The sequence below is a fragment of the Caretta caretta genome, chromosome 4, assembly GCF_965140235.1.
Source record: "Caretta caretta isolate rCarCar2 chromosome 4, rCarCar1.hap1, whole genome shotgun sequence".
Lineage (NCBI taxonomy): Eukaryota > Metazoa > Chordata > Testudines > Cheloniidae > Caretta > Caretta caretta.
This window is the reverse complement of record NC_134209.1, coordinates 126199846-126217481: the sequence shown is the minus strand read 5'-3', so window position 1 is coordinate 126217481 and position 17636 is coordinate 126199846. Positions and strand designations below refer to the sequence as shown.

General features: G+C 44.7%; 2 long non-coding RNA genes across 3 annotated transcripts in view; one reads left to right on the top strand and one right to left on the bottom strand.

Annotated features, from left to right (window-relative positions):
- Positions 1-72: 72 nt before the first annotated feature.
- Positions 73-17636, top strand: part of LOC142071945 (uncharacterized) — a 53423-nt gene continuing 35859 nt past the window's right edge. The window contains exon 1 of the long non-coding RNA XR_012668206.1: positions 73-257. This is a non-coding gene — a long non-coding RNA (uncharacterized LOC142071945). The remainder of the gene's footprint in view (positions 258-17636) is intronic.
- Positions 11927-17636, bottom strand: part of LOC142071944 (uncharacterized) — a 58519-nt gene continuing 52809 nt past the window's right edge. For both annotated transcript variants that reach the window (XR_012668204.1, XR_012668205.1), the window contains exon 5: positions 11927-11997. This is a non-coding gene — a long non-coding RNA (uncharacterized LOC142071944). The remainder of the gene's footprint in view (positions 11998-17636) is intronic.

The window sequence follows — 17636 nt, the reverse complement described above, 5'->3', positions numbered from 1 at the left end:
AAATGCCGTAGGCTCGCGCCAGCCCCGCCCCAGGCTGAGCGCGCGCGCGCGCGCGACCGAGAAAGAGAGCGGGGGAGAGGCTTCGCCCGGTCTCTGCATCGGGCCTGGGAGCTGCCTCGGCTTCTGCGCATGCTCGCTCCCTCGTGGGCCGTCCTCTGGCGCGTGCGCGGAAGAGTGAGCGAAAGGGGAAGCTGCACGGCGGGGGCTGTTTGCGCTCAGCGAGCCCTGCCCCCACCGCCTTCTCCGAGCCAAAGAGGGTAGGGCAAGGAAAAGAGGGAGCGCTCGCGAGCGGGCAGTGGGGGGGGGAGCCGCCGCCGTGGGGGCTGAGGCGTGGGCGGAGAGACACTGTAGTGAGGAAAAAGAAAAGGAGGACTTGTGGCACCTTAGAGACTAACCAATTTATTTGAGCATGAGCTTTCGTGAGCTACAGCTCACTTCATCGGATGCATTCAGTGGAAAATACAGTGGGGAGATGGGGAAATAGTTTTACTTTGTGTAATGACCCATCCACTCCCAGTCTCTATTCAAGCCTAAGTTAATTGTATCCAGTTTGCAAATATAATTCCAATTCAGCAGTCTCTAGTTGGAGTCTGTTTTTGAAGTCTTTTGGGCTGGGTAGTGGGGTGAGAAGGAGGGGCCGTGGGGGTTGAGGGCGGGAGGAGGAGGAGGTGGGGCTGTGTAGCGTGGGGCTGAGGGATGGGGCTGTGTAGCGTGGGGCTGAGGGATGGGGCTGTGTAGTGTGGGGCTGAGGGAGGAAGTGGTGCTGTGTAGTGTGGGACTGAGGGATGGGGCTGTGTAGCGTGGGGCTGAGGAGGAAGGCGGGGGGGCATTGGGGGCTGTGAGAAGACAGGTGAGCAGGAGTTGATGGGGGGGCGGGAAGGAGCAGATAAAGGAGGTTAGCACTGAGAAGCAGAGTGTGGGAGGGGATGGAGGGTAGCCCACATCAGGCGTGGGCACAGTGGGGAGGGGGCAGAGCGGGTCAGGAGTGGGGAGAGAGAGCAGGCAGAGGTGGTTGCTGGGAGAAACTGGAGCTAATGGGAGTGTTTGCAGAGAAGGGGTGGAGCTGGTCAGGCCTGGGTGCAAGATGGCAGAGCAGATCTCAGGTGAGTGAAAGCAGATGGTGGAGCAAACTTGGGCAGGATGAGAGAGGAGGTTGGGTAGATGGTGAAGCAGATCAGTAGGGAATATGAGAACGGAGGAGGAAAGAAAGATCTACTCCTAGAAGCTACTTTAGCTCGTCTCCAGTCCTGCTCTGCTTACTTCTGTCCTCCGTGAACTGGGAGCCATTGCCGAGCTACACAACATAGGTGATAAGTGAATTTTGTTCTGAAAATTACTGCTTCATGGGCACAACCATGCTTGTTATAACTTAGAAGAAGGTGCCAGCACAAAAACCCAGATATAGTTGTAGTGAACACAGGAATTTAATCACTTGAATTTGGTCCTGCCACCATACCCCAGACCACTGAAGAAATGAAGCCCTTTCTAACTCTGGGTGCTATCCTACAGGGGTGCTAAGTAGCTGAGTTATACTTGCAATTAGCCTTTTCTGGGTGGTAAAGCTTAGCTGAGCCCTAAAACCCATCAGACTTCCATGCTGTTCTCATTTTTGAAGGCTATAAGGTGGATAGACTGTCAGGCTCAATGGGTAGTGATCAATGGCTCTATGTCTACTTGGCAGCCGGTATCAAGTGCTCCAAGGGTCGGTCCTGGGGCCGGTTTTGTTCAATATCTTCATTAATGATCTGGAGGATGGTGTGGATTGCACCCTCAGCAAGTTTGCAGATGACATTAAACTGGGAGGAGTGGTAGATACGCTGGAGGGTAGGGACAGGATACAGAGGGACCTAGACAAATTAGAGGATTGGGTCAAAAGAAATCTGATGAGGTTCAACAAGGACAAGTGCAGAGTCCTGCACTCAGGACGGAAGAATCCCATGCACCGCTACAGACTAGGGACCGAATGGCTAGGCAGCAGTTCTGCAGAAAGGACCTAGGGGTTACATTGAACGAGAAGCTGGATATGAGTCAACGGTGTGCCCTTGTTGCCAAGAAGGCCAGTGGCATTTTGGGATGTATAAGTAGGGACATTGCCAGCAGATCAAGGGACGTGATCTTTCCCCTCTGTTCGACATTGGTGAGGCCTTATCTGGAGTACTGTGTCCAGTTTTGGGCCCCACACTACAAGAAGGATGTGGAAAAATTGGAAAAGTCCAGCGGAGCGCAACAAAAATGATTAGGGGACTGAAACACATGACTTAGGAGGAGAGGCTGAGGGGACTGGGATTGTTTAGTCTGTGGAAGAGAAGAATGAGGAGGGATTTGATAGCTGCTTTCAAAGGGGGTTCCAAAGAGGATGGATCTAGACTGTTCTCAGTGGTAGCAGATGACAGAACAAGGAGTAGTGGTCTCAAGTTGCAGTGGGGGAGGTTTAGGTTGGATATTAGGAAAAACCTTTTCACTATGAGGGTGGTGAAACACTGGAATGCGTTACCTAGGGAGGTGGTGGAATCTCCTTCCTTAGGAGTTTTTAAGGTCAGGCTTGACAAAGCCCTGGCTGGGATGATTTAGTTGGGGATTGGTCCTGCTTTGAGCAGGGGGTTGGACTAGGTGACCTCCTGAGATCCCTTCCAACCCTGATATTCTATGTTTCTATCTCCAGTTTTTATCTTTATTTTTGTGTGTGTTCCCCCCTCCGCCCATCACGGTAGTGTTTGAATGCCTCACAACCAATGAAGTTTTCTTCAGAATAATCCTGTGATTCAGGGAAGTAGAATTATCCATTTATTTTATAAACAGATGGAGAACTGGCCATTAGAGAACTGACTGCCCAAAGATATACAGGAAGTCTGTATTAGAGGCAGAACTTGAACACAGACCTGAGGCCCAGTCCAGTGCCTTCAACACAAGACCATCTTTCCTATCATTTTGAGAGTAGGAGTGGGAGGAGGCACAGGAAACTGACTGAACTCCACTTTGTGAGGCGAAACAAAGCGAATAAAGCAAAATGTATGCTGGGGAACATCGAAAGCACAAAGAGTCAGCATTTCTGTGGCTACATATGAAGCAGGGACTTTTGTAGCAACCACACCTAAAAGGGTAGATAATTAGGCTATTAGCATGGTGCATTATTCTTTTTAGAGAATTCTTGCATGGATAGGGCAGCTGGTCCCGTGGATCAGTCCCAAATACAGATCTGGGCCGCCAGCTGTTTTAATCCATCCCTCAAGCTCCTGCTGGGGAGCGGGGTTTGGGGCTGCTCCACACAGCTCCCGGAAGCAGTGGCATGGCCCCCTTCTGTCTTCTACGCGTAGGGGCAGCCAGGGTGCTCCACTCTGCACACTGCTCCTGCCCCAAGCGCCATGGCCAATGTGAGCTGCAGGGGCGATGCCTGCGGATAGGGAAGCATGCAGAGCCGCCTGGCCGTGACGCTACATAGGAGCCGGAGAAGGGACATGTCGCTACTTCTGGGAGCTGCTTGAGGTAAGCGCTGGCCAGAGCCTACACCCCTGCGCCTCCCCCCTGCCCCACCCCGATCCTCCTCCTGCCCTCCGAACCCCTCGGTCCCAGCCCAGAGCACCCTCCTACACCCCAAACTCCTCATCCCCAGCCCCACCCCACAGCCTGCACCTCCAGCCGGAGCCTGCACCCCGACCCAGCTGGAGCCCGCACCCCAATCCTCTGCCCCAGCCCGGAGCCCACCCTGAACTCCTCATTTCTGGCCCCACCCCAGAGTCTGCACCCCCTAACCAGAGCACTTACCCTCTCCCACACCCCAACCCCAATTTTGTGAGCATTCATGGCCTGCCATACAATTCCTAATTCCAGATGTGGCCCTTGGGCCAAAAAGTTTGCCCACCCCGACTTAGAATATGGTTTAGATAAGATGTGATTTTCGGTGTCAATTGGCTTCAGTTGGAGTTCCGGCTAGAGATAGCCAGGAAATATTTTTCTCCATGAAAATTTTCATTTTGTTTTTCTAATTTTTTCTACACAAATTTTGAGAAAATTGTTGGTATCTTTATTCCTCCCTCACAAATTTTTCTATTTTGTCAGTGATTTTTCAGTGAAAATTTTTCACTCAGCTCTAGTTGTGGGTGCTCAGCACCTCTCAGAAGGGAAAAACTAAGAGAAGTCCAAGCTTTTGAATATTTTGAAAATATATGCTTTAATGGCTTTTTCTCAGACCTGTGTGGACACTGAGCTGTAACATCTGCGTCATCTTTGAAAGCATGATCATACAGTAACAATTTTAACATCTATGAAGTCTTTTTAGAGAAAAACTGGGAATTATTATGATTAATTTCCTTTATTTACTAAAAATGTGCATGCTGGTTTGCAAAGTAGATAGTTTTCAGAGTAACAGCCGTGTTAGTCTATATTCGCAAAAAGAAAGGGAGTACTTGTGGCACCTCAGAGACTAACCAATTTATCTGAGCATAAGCTTTCGTGAGCTACAGCTCACTTCATCGGATGCATACTGTGGAAAGTGTAGAAGATCTTTTTATACACAGAAAGCATGAAAAAATACCTCTCCCCACCCCACTCTCTTGCTGGTAATAGCTTATCTAAAGTGATCACTCTCCTTACAGTGTGTATGATAATCAAGGTGGGCCATTTCCAGCACAAATCCAGGATTTGACAAGAACATCGGGGGGGGGGGTAGGAAAAAACAAGGGGAAATAGATTACCTTGCATGATGACTTAACTTAGGCTTGAATAGAGACTGGGAGTGGCTAAGCTTATGCTCGAATGAATTGGTTAGTCTCTGAGGTGCCACAAGTACTCCTTTTCTTTTTGCAAAGTAGATAGTGCTGCATTCCCTACCACAGAAGGCTTACAGAGGCCCTAATTCTGTGAACATGCTTACCTTTAAGCTGTGATATCAAAGGGACTGACTACTCACATACTTAAAGATAAGCAGCCATGCAAGTGTTTGCAGGACTGGGGCTTATGTAAAACAAAAACAGATTGGAGCATTTGGGAATTTTTTGGGAGAGCGTGGAAGACAGACCTGGGAATGGGTTATTATAAAGAACATCTAGAATGTTATCTACATAGCATCCACTATTGGCCCTGAAGCAGAGCTCTGTGTAAACCTGAAAGCTTATCTCTGTCCCCAGTAGAAATTGGGCCAATAAAAGAAACTACCTTACACAAGTTGTCTCAATGTGGAGGATGTGAGGGATATTCCCAAACCTGAGCCATTCTTTTTAGGTGAGAGATCTGAGGAACTGTCCCTGATAGAGGTATAATAGAAAAAGCTGTCCCTGATTGAGGTATCATAGAATCATAGCAAAAATTTTTTCACTAGGAGGGTGGTGAAGCACTGGAATGCGTCACCTAGGGAGGTGGTGGTGGAATCTCCTTCCTTTGAGGTTTTTAAGGTCAGGCTTGACAAACCCGGGCTGGGATGATTTAGGTGGGGATTGGTCCTGCTTTGAGCAGGGGCTGGACTAGATGACCTCCTGAGGTCCCTTCCAACTCTGATATTCTATGATCATTGGAGGAGGTTTTGGAACAAATTGATAAATTAAACAATAATGAGTCACGAGGACCAGATGGTATTCACGCAAGAGTTCTGAAGGAACTCAATTGTGAAATTGCAGGACTACTAACTGTAGTCTGTAACCTATTGTTTAAATCAGCTTCTGTACCAAATGACTGGAGGATAGCTAATGTGATGCCAATTTTTAAAAGGGGCTCCAGAGGTGACTCCGGCAATTACAGGCCAGTAAGCCTGACTTCAGTACCAAGCAAACTGGTTGAAACTATAGTAAAGAACAAAATTGTCAGACACATAGATGAACATAATTTGTTGGGGGAAGGTCCCTCACCAAAGGCTCTTAAGCGAAGTAAGCTGTCATGGGATAAGAGGGATAAGAGGGAAGGTTCTCTCATGGATTGTTAACTGGCTAAAAGATAGGAAACAAAGGGGTAGGAATAAATGGTCAGTTTTCAGAATGGAGAAAGGTAAATAGTTGTGTCCCCCAGGGGTCTGTTCTGGACCCAGTCCTATTCAACATATTCATAAATGATCTGGGAAAAGAGGTAAACAGTGAGCTGACAAAATTTGCAGATGATACAAAACTACTCAAGGTAGTTAAGTCCGAGGAAGACTGCAAAGAGTTACAAAAGGATCTCTCAAAACTGGGTGACTGGGCAACAAAATGGCAGATGAAATTCGATGTTGGTAAATGCAAAGTAATGCATATTGGAAAACATAATCCCAACTATACGTATAAAATGATGGGGGTCTAAATTAGCTGTTACCACTCAAGAAAGAGATCTTGGAGTCATTGTGGATAGTTCTCTGAAAACATCCACTCAAAGTGCAGCGGAAGTCAAAAAAGCAAACAGAATGTTGGGAATAATTAAGAAAGGGATAAATAAAACAGAAAATATCATATTGCCTCTATATAAATCCCTGATATGCCCACATCTTGAAAACTGCATGCAGATGTGGTCGCCCCATCTCAAAAAAGATATGTTGGAACTGGAAAAGGTTCAGAAAAGGGCAACAAAAATGATTAAGGGTATGGAATAGCTGCCGTGTGAGGAGAGATTAATAAGACTGACTTTTCAGCTTGGAAAAGAGACGACTAAGGGGGGATATGATAGAGGTATTTAAAATCATGACTGGTGTGAAGAAGGTAAATAAGGAAGTGTTATTTACTCCTTTTCATAACACAAGAACTAGGGGCCACCATATGAAATTGATAGGCAGCAGGTTTAAAAGCAGCCGCCAAGCAAACAAACCAAAATGTTTAATATAAGGGATTTATTATTTTATGTACAGTGGGGCTAATTTACAATACCTATTGGTCCAATAAAAGATATTAACTCATCCACTTTGTCTCTTTCATATCCTGGGACCAGCACAGCTATAACACTGCAAATACCTGATTTCCAAAAGTTGCTAACGCAATGGAAGATAGGCACTTTAAATGCAAATACAACAACATTAAACAAAAACTAAAAAAAAAAAAAATCTTGCATTGTGCTTTGAAATTAGTTGGATTCTTGTTTTGATCGACTTCCAAGGGGACACAGTGGGAATGTGGGATCTAGGTTTGAAAAGGAACAGTGCGGAGTGTTGTGAACATACGAGTGATATTGGAGTCTGAAACATATAAAGGGTTCCTCTAATGGGTTCATGCAAATATTAAACAGAAGGTTTGGCCACATGAAACTTGTTAGACTAAGTATCATAAACATATAGCTAAGGGTAGCATAAAATCCCTCCTTGACATGTAAAGGGTTAAGAAGCTCAGATAACCTGGTTGGTACCTGACCAAAAGGACCAATAACGGAAGAAGATACTTTCAAATCTGTGGGGGAAGGTTTCTGTTTTGTGTTTCTGTGTGTTCTCTTGGGAGGCAGAGAGGCACCAGGTCAGGGAAATCCCTCTCCTCCAAACAATTCTGAAACGAGTCTCTGATATTACAAAAAGTGTAAGTAAACAGGACAAGGTGTGTTAGGTTGTCTTTCGGTTTAGCTTCCCTGTGCTAAGAGGGAGGGTTATCCCTGGTTTTTGTAACTTTAAGTTTTGCCTAGAGGGGAATCCTCTGTGTTTTGAATCTGATTACCCTGTATAGTTACCTTCCATCCTGATTTTACAGAGGTGCTTCTTTACTTTTTTTCTTTAGAATAAAGTTCTGTTTTTTTAAAAATCTGATTGGTTTTTCGTGTCCTAAAAACCCAAGGCTCTGGTCTGTGCTCACCTGGTTTACCTATTTGGTTGGTAGATTATTCTCAAGCCTCCCAGGAAAGCGGATGAAGGAGCTTGGGGGGATATTTTAGGGAAACAGGAACTCCAAGTGTTCCTTTTTCTGAATCTTTGTCTAACTCACTTGGTGGTGGCAGCAATACCCATCCAAGGACAAGGAAGGATTTGTGCCTTGGGGAAGTTTTTAACCTAAGTGGATAGAAATAAGCTTAGGGGGTCTTTCATGCGGGTCCCTACATTTGTACCTCAGAGTGGGGAGGGAACCCTGACACTAAGTATAGGTCTACACTTAACAAGCTATAGCGGCACAGTTGCACTGTTGCAACTGCGCTGCTGTAGTGCATTACTGTAGACAGGAGGGGTTTTCCCATCTGCGTAGATAATCCATCTTCCCAAGAGGTGGTAGCTGATGGAGGTATTCTTCTGTTGACCTAGTGCTGTCTACATGGTGATCTAGGTTAGCTTAACAATACTGCTCAGGGGTGTGGATTTTTCACACCCCTGACCTCTAGTTAAACTGACCTAATTTTCTAGTGATGATGAGGCCTAAGATTAGGGACTAGGGTGAAATCCTGGCTCCACTGAAATCAAAGGTGAAACATCCATTGATTTCAGTAGACCAGAATGTCACGCCATTCTTCACCTTGCTGCAACTGCTTAGCACAAGGCAGCTGGTCAAAAGGGCCCTAAATAATATTGGAAAATGGACCTGACAAATCTGAGCCTTGCAGATTCTCCCTGACTAAGAGAATGTTCAGGTGGCATAGAGCCACAAGAGTGGAGCCTATACCAAAACTCTCCAAGCCCCTGGCTCAGGCAGCGTGGTCAGGTAAAAGGTGGTGTAACTGGTGAATCCCCCCTTCTGTGTGTTTTCCCTGGCTGCTGAAATGGGCCTTGGGGGCCATAGATAGCCAGTGTAAAGCAGAACAGCCTTGAAACTTTATGCTGAGAACTAGATTGTTGGTCACCTTGGTACATGCCAAGCAGCAACAGTCACTGGTCTGGAGCTAGGCAACATGTTTAGTTTCAATCGGCCAAGTCTAAACCTAAACATTGTGTAGCACTTTAATCACATACTCACACCTTCTTGTCAATTGTTGGAAATGGGCCATCCTGATTATCACTACAAAAGGGTTTTTTTTCTTCTGCTGATAATAGCTCACCTTAACTGATCACTCTCTTTATAGTGGGTATGGCAACACCCATTTTTTCATGTTCTCTGTGTGTGTATATATATATATATCTTCCTACTGTATTTTCCATTGTATGCATCTGATGAAGTGGGTTTTAGCCCACAAAAGCTTATGCTCAAATAAATTTGTTAGTCTCTAAGGTGCCACAAGTACTCCTCATTCTTTTTGCTGATATAGAGTAACATGGCTACCACTCTGAAACCTGTCACTGATGGGTATGAAATTAGTTATAGCCTCTCAGGAGAAAGATCTGGGTGTCATTGTCAACAGCAGCTTAATTAAGACCTCTGTAAGGCTCTAGGTTATGTTAAGAAAAGGAAAGGATATAGATAATATAGAAAACATAATACCATTGTATAAATTAAGGGCATGTTTTCACCAGGAACATTGCATTCGGTTTTGGACATCAAGATATTTAGCAGAGGTAATAGACCATAAAAATATGACAACAGTAATTAGAGGCAAAGGAAGGAGTTTAAATATAAATTGAGATTAAAATGCATAGGACTACAAGAGAAAATAAATTTTATTCCTCTAGAATTTAAGATTATAAATTGTCCTATAATTCAAAAAGTCATTAAAAGGGCAATTGATTTTAAAATGATAAAAGGAGCATTGGAGAACTGACCCTTGGAATTCCCTGCCACAGGATAATATTGAGGCAAATGCCTTAGAAAGATTCGGCTGTTATAAATATTAGACATAAGAATACATATGCATAAAAATAGTGTCTGTGTTGCTGTAGATAAACATTCGGTTCTCATGATTCAAGGCTAAACATCCTTGTGAGTTCAGAAGAAATTTATCCATAGTGAAGTATTATATAGATATGTGTAGTATGGAGGTTTTGTGCCTTATTCTGAAGTTTCGAGGTTTGACCAGTGTCCGATAGGATATTAGACTAAATGGACCAGAGGCCATTGGTCTGCTCTGTGTTATTTAAAAATCATACTCATAGGAACAGACTTATGGAACACATCTTCTTTCTGTGGTGGTCCAAATGGTCAGACGCACTTACTCTAAATTATGTAGGACAGCTTACAATTGTCAATAATATTTAGCATTACAGTTCCTCTCTTCCTAACCACCAACAAAAAAAGGGGTTTTTTGCATTTTGGGTCATGTATTACATATGCCATAGAATGTGCGATGTTTCTTTGACAGTGTAACAAGCCTTGTGGATGGGGAGAAGTGGCATATCTTGACTTTAGTAAGGCTTTTGATACTGTTGTTTCGTATGACCATCTCATAAACAAATCTAGGGAAATACAATCTAGATGGAGCTACTATTAGGTGGGTGCATAACTGAGTGGAAGCACCCACCGTGCAGAGGGGAAGTCAGCAAGGGTAGCTTAGGGCCGAACCTGCGGATCCGGCAGGTAAACAAACCGGCCTGGCCCGCCAGGGGCTTTCCCTGCACAAGTGGCGGAACAAGTTTGGGAACCACTGGCCTAGGGAGATTGTGGAATCATTGGTGGTTTTTAAGAACAGGTTAGACAAACACCGGTCTGGGTTTGTCTAGTTATTATTTAGTCCCACATTGAGTGCAGGGGACTGGACTACATGACCTACTGACCCTTCCACTCCTACACTTCTATGATTATACATTAGTTATTTTTACTGTTATGCTGCAGATTTCCAGCATTAGCATTGTTTCCATGCCTACTACAAAGTAGATGTGGTATTAAAATAGTTGTTTGTAACAACAAAAAAGATATCTAGCTTCCAAAACACATCTAGACTTCTGTTCTCTCCAGAGGTATGTACCCTTTTGATACAGGGTGGCCTATCTTTTAAGGGCCCTGGAGCCTGGGCCCAATCCTCTTCATTTATCAGGCTCAGCTGGGAAGGGGGTCTGGTGATGCCTATGAATCGTTAACGGAGCTCAGTTGGAGGAGAGCTGCAAGAGGGAGGTTGGCTCCTGTGTTTGGTCCTGGAGTAGAGAGAGGTGCAGACTGAAAGATCTCTGGGTCTCTGCAGCTTGTGTTTGCGAGGGAAATAATTGTTTGGTGTTACTTTCTGATTTGTTTTTAATTTGAATTAAATAAACCATGCCCTGAGGGAAGGGCGTGAAAGATCTGGGTGTGGTATTTAATCCTTCCAGTAGCCCAAACACCTTCATAATGAGATAAAGCAAAAACTCTACCCCACTCTAACTGGTCATTTTTGATCTGGCTGGATAAGAAAAGCTGCAATTTGGTAATAATTCTGTTGCTAACAGTATGCAGAAACAAATGGAAATATAGTGGAGACAAAAAACCAAGACCTGAGATTACTTACTGTATGTCAGGTCTTAACTATTTTCAAAAATAAATTCCAATATTACAGCCAGACATACACACGCTTATAAGGCATGCTGGCCTCCAGCTGTCACTAGCATACCTTTGAGTGTTCTGAGGTAGGAGACTAGGCAGTATCCTTTATAGTAGACTATTTGACATCAGCATTTTATTTTGAATACTGGTGCTCTGTTGCATATTGGCTTTGCTACTGGTACCATGCCACACATTCCATAAGCATGTATCACATTTTGTACTGATGTCTGACATATCCTCTGCTCCCATTAGCATACCACTGATGTTATTGGTAAGAGCCAAATTAAATTTGTAATACCATGTGGTGTATTGCCCACTGCTCACTATGTATTGCCCACTGCTCACTATAAGTCCTCTTAATTCTGTATCCCTCCTACACAATTCAATGCACTCTCAGTGGCTCTCTCAAGTTTTGATTTATGCAATTGCAATCCAAAGCTAAACATTGTCAAAGTTGAAAGCCTGCAGTTATGCACTTAAATCCACATTTAGGCACCTAAAGAAAGTCACCTGATTTCCAGAAGTAGCAAGCACTTGCAATGCCCATTGAATTCAGTAAGTTTTTGAGGGCACAACATCACTGAAATTCTACAGTATGGAGAGAGACCTAATAGGCAAGACTGAGACAGAAGCAAGCTACACCAGCAAATGCAGCAGGATAAAACTTGAGTCACAGAATACTATCTCACCTTTGGGAAGTTGTTGAGAAGTTATATGTGAGCAAGGCCATTCTTTACCCCAGAGACCTTCAGTAGGAGCTCTGAAACAGAGAGAGGTGCATTTTATTCAGAAGTACGCCAGGTACAGCCTGCATTGTGTAAAGCAGCAAAAGTGTTTGTACACAAGGGGTTTACTCAGTCTAGCAGAGGAAACTCCAGTTATGCAGTGAATTACATCCAGGATGTGATCATTTTTCCATCTAGTGAAGATCTGATTCTGAAGTACGTACTTGGATTTTTTAGAAACCATTGTTTGCCAGTAATCAAGTAGTCTTCCAGAATGACCCCACTCAAAAGAAAGCAAAGCTCCGTGAGTAAGATTAGATTAATTCTGTTTGTAACCTGTTTTTTCAAGGCCTATCCCTTATGGCTTTCCCATAGTAAGTGTCCCATAGAACCTGTTTGTTTGATTTGTTTGTTATACATTTTTATTTTTGGTGGGGTGATTGTGACGCTTCCTGGGAGTACCCAGGCCTGTGAGGCACTTTGCTATCATAGGCCCTTAGTCCAAGGAAAACTTGTCTATATCAAAGTATTTCTTCACACAACGCAGAGTCAATCTGTGGAACACTTTGCCAGAGGATGTTGTGAAGGCCAAGATCATAACAGGGTTCAAAAAAGAACTAGATACATTCATGGAGGATAGGTCCATCAATGGTTATTAGCCATGATGGGCAGGGATGGTGTCCCTAGCCTCTGTTTGCCAGAAGCTGGGGATGAGTGACAGGGAATGGATCACTTGATGATTATCTGTTCTGTTCATTCCCTCTGGGGCACCTGGCACTGGCCACTGTTGGAAGACAGGATATTGGGCTAGATGGACCTTTGGTCTGACCCAGTAGGGCCATTCTTATGTTCTTATCTGCCAGAGTTCAGATCCCTGACTCCACCAGCCATGGGCAACACAAGCACTCCCCCCTCTGCCTACACCTGCTCTGCTGTCCTTCTGCATAGTGATAGGCATACACAACTCTTGAGCCCTCCAAGCATTTCCCTGGATCATCCAGCTGCTGTTCCACTGGACACTTGCAGTACAGATTGGCTGTCCCCAAAGGAACAGTACCACCCAGCTGTACCAATTACAGCCTAGGTCACAGCTCTGCATTACACAGCACTTAGATATGTTTACAATGAAAACAAGCAAGAGTTTATTTAACAAAGATGAGATTCAGATGAAATATTGGAAACGGAGGATTATATATAAAATAAAATCATACCTTGCATTCTAAACTCTAGACCTTATTTAACTGGTTCCTTTCTTGTCTTAGAGCAAATGCTCACCCCCAAAGTCCTTGTAGCGTTTTATGGCCAGGCTCAACTGTGACCTTTCATTCATGAGAGAAGCCAAACTGGCAGCTTGCTTCCTTGGTGAAAGATGCAAGGGGTACCTCTGCCCCACATACACACCAGCAAGCCAGAATCTTTTCTCATAAACAGGATGCCATCCTGCTGTTTTATTTCATCCTGTACATTCCCTCTCTTGAAGAATTCACAATCTCTTGGTTAGCATTTTGACTCCACATGCAAGTAGATGTATATTGTACAGTGGACAATGCACAGTGGACCTTCTGGTGACCTGCCTTATCATAAGAACATAATTTTCAGTGTAGATACATAATCATTTCAAAATGTATGTACAAGTTATGATGATCAATGGGCCACTGGCTCATAGTAGAGACTGCACATGCCACCCTTTGGTGAATTTCCTGGTGCAAGTGCTAGAGGAGCCAACTGGGGGGGAGCTTTTCTTGACCTGCTGCTCACAAACCGGGAAGAATTAGTAGGGGAAGTTAAAGTGGATGGGAATCTGGGAGGCAGTGACCATGAGTTGGTTGAGTTCAGGATCCTGACACAGGGAAGAAAGGTAAGCAGCAGGATACGGACCCTGGACTTCAGGAAAGCAGACTTCGACTCCCTCAGGGAACGGATGGGTATGATCCCCTGGGGGACTAACATGAAGGGGAAAGGAGTCCAGGAGAGCTGGCTGTATTTCAAGGAATCCCTGTTGAGGTTACAGGGACAAACCATCCTGATGTGTTGAAAGAATAGTAAATATGGCAGGCGACCAGCTTGGCTTAACGGTGAAATCCTAGCGGATCTTAAACATAAAAAAGAAGCTTACAAGAAGTGGAAGGTTGGACATATGACCAGGGAAGAGTATAAAAATATTGCTCGGGCATGTAGGAATGAAATCAGGAGGGCCAAATCGCACCTGGAGCTGCAGCTAGCGAGAGATGTCAAGAGTAACAAGAAGGGTTTCTTCAGGTATGTTGGCAACAAGAAGAAAGCCAAGGAAAGTGTGGGCCCCTTAATGAATGAGGGAGGCAACCTAGTGACAGAGGATGTGGAAAAAGCTAATGTACTCAACGCTTTTTTTGCCTCTGTCTTCACGAACAAGGTCAGCTCCCAGACTGGTGTGCTGGGCATCACAACATGGGGAATAGATGGCCAGCCCTCTGTGGAGAAAGAGGTGGTTAGGGACTATTTAGAAAAGCTGGACGTGCACAAGTCCATGGGGCCGGACGAGTTGCATCCGAGAGTGCTAAAGGAATTGGCGGCTGTGATTGCAGAGCCATTGGCCATTATCTTTGAAAACTCGTGGCGAACGGGGGAAGTCCCGGATGACTGGAAAAAGGCTAATGTAGTGCCAATCTTTAAAAAAGGGAAGAAGGAGGATCCTGGGAACTACAGGCCAGTCAGCCTCACCTCAGTCCCCGGAAAAATCATGGAGCAGGTCCTCAAGGAATCAATCCTGAAGCACTTACATGAGAGGAAAGTGATCAGGAACAGTCAGCATGGATTCACCAAGGGAAGGTCATGCCTGACTAATCTAATCGCCTTCTATGATGAGATTACTGGTTCTGTGGATGAAGGGAAAGCAGTGGATGTATTGTTTCTTGACTTTAGCAAAGCTTTTGACACGGTCTCCCACAGTATTCTTGTCAGCAAGTTAAAGAAGTATGGGCTGGATGAATGCACTATAAGGTGGGTAGAAAGTTGGCTAGATTGTCGGGCTCAACGGGTAGTGATCAATGGCTCCATGTCTAGTTGGCAGCCGGTGTCAAGTGGAGTGCCCCAGGGGTCGGTCCTTGGGCCGGTTTTGTTCAATATCTTCATAAATGATCTGGAGGATGGTGTGGATTGCACTCTCAGCAAATTTGCGGATGATACTAAACTGGGAGGAGTGGTAGATACGCTGGAGGACAGGGATAGGATACAGAGGGACCTAGACAAATGGGAGGATTGGGCCAAAAGAAATCTGATTAGGTTCAATAAGGATAAGTGCAGGGTCCTGCACTTAGGACGGAAGAACCCAATGCACAGCTACAGACTAGGGACCGAATGGCTAGGCAGCAGTTCTGCGGAAAAGGACCTAGGGGTGACAGTGGACGAGAAGCTGGATATGAGTCAGCAGTGTGCCCTTGTTGCCAAGAAGGCCAATGGCATTTTGGGATGTATAAGTAAGGGCATAGCGAGCAGATCGAGGGACGTGATCGTCCCCCTCTATTCGACATTGGTGAGGCCTCATCTGGAGTACTGTGTCCAGTTTTGGGCCCCACACTACAAGAAGGATGTGGATAAATTAGAGAGAGTCCAGCGAACGGCAACAAAAATGATTAGGGGTCTGGAACACATGACTTATGAGGAGAGGCTGAGGGAACTGGGATTGTTTAGTCTGCAGAAGAGAAGAATGAGGGGGGATTTGATAGCTGCTTTCAACTACCTGAGAGATGGTTCCAGAGAGGATAGTTCTAGACTATTCTCGGTGGTAGAAGAGGACAGGACAAGGAGTAATGGTCTCAAGTTGCAATGGGGGAGGTTTAGGTTGGATATTAGGAAAAACTTTTTCACTAGGAGGGTGGTGAAACACTAGAATGCATTACCTAGGGAGGTGGTAGAATCTCCTTCCTTAGAAGTTTTTAAGGTCAAGCTTGAAAAAACCCTGGCTGGGATGATTTAATTGGGGATTGGTCCTGCTTTGAGCAGGGGGTTGGACTAGATGACCTCCTGAGGTCCCTTCCAACCCTGATATTCTATGATTCTATGAATTACTGTGCATATATCTGACCTAGGGGATCTCTGTAAAATTCTATGCATCCCTTGTGTATTCTGCCCATTGGCATCAAGAGAGCCCTGGGTTACAGGGATATATTGCTAAGGATAATTCTCCATTGTTAATAAGTAATCTCTCATTAGAAATATTGTACCAAAATAATTCATAAGCCTATACTTGGCTTCTTCTAGACTGAGCAGATTGTATAGGTTAGAAACAGGGCACTCTGATTAGGTCGGAAGCAGTAGGGTATGCAAGTATGGATATGCTAGGGGCAGCCACCCGGAGAGTTCTTACTTCCATCATGCAACTCTTTAGTTGCAAGTCTCATATTATTTATTTTATAGGCTCTGATCCAAAGTTCATTATAGTCAGTTGGAATCTTTCCTGTGCCTCAGGCTTTGAGTCAGGCCTGCATAGCTCAAAAATTTGTTAAGTCAAGCTCTCTACTTCACGGGGGTTATAGTACATAAATAGATATAGAGATGAAGGATAAAACAAAAATGAAAGTGAAATGAATGAAGCGGTGAAATTTAGTATGGTTGCTAGTTCCATTAATCTGAGTAAAAAATTTACATTAGGACATTTTTAATGGCCATGTTTTTAAAACTTCTAAGGGGAGACAGGATAAGCACCATACATGGTTGACTACAGTCCACACGCTCCCTGATGTTTTTGGAACAATTTTAGTTGACTAGCTTCACAGCATGCCAAGTATGAAAAAAGCCAGTATTTTCAAGGTTGAACAAAATGAGCACTGTTAGAAATACATGGGGCTTTACAAAGTGTGTAAAAAAACAAAAACAACCCCCCCCCCAACAGAGGAGCCTACAGTCTAATATGACTATTTAGTAACTTGGGTTTACCATTTGTTTTGTCAAAAGATCTACTGAGTGGTATGTAAGGCATCATGGATGTATAGGAAGTAAAATAACTACCATTGAAAGTACTTTTAGGGTATATAGCAAGTAGGGATGGAGGAAAAATGGTTTTTGAGGGGATATGATAGCATGTGAAAGAGTAAAAAAAATTATGGGCATTTGCTCGTAATAGCAATGGCATGCTGTTTACATGACACCAAGAAAGTGTTAACACAGAATGGAGAGCAATGCCATTTGAATTACTTAGTCAAAAGAAAGCACAGTTATGTTATTGAGGGCTTTAGTATGTCTCTTAATAATGGTGTGTTATCAGGATTAATGGCTTGGTACTGGAGAAAAGGCATATCAACTCTCACTGGCATGTATACCAGTTTGTTACACAGGCTCGTAGTATGTTAGATGATATCTCACTGAAAAAGGAGAAATTCCAGAAGCAATTGTAACTATGGCACACAGCATATGCTCTAGATCAGGGATCGGCAACCTTTGGCATGTGGCCCGCCAGGGTAAGCCCCCTGGTGGGCCCGGCCAGTTTGTTTACCTGCCGCATCTGCAGGTTTGGCCAATCACAGCTCCCACTGGCTGCAGTTCACTGCTCCGGGCCAATGGGGGCTGCGGGAAGCGGCGGCCAGCACATCCCTCGGCCCGTGCCGCTTCCCGCAGCTCCCATTGGCCCAGAGCAGTGAACCGCGGCCAGTGGGAGCTGTGATTGGCTGAACCTGCGGACTCGGCAGGTAACCAAACC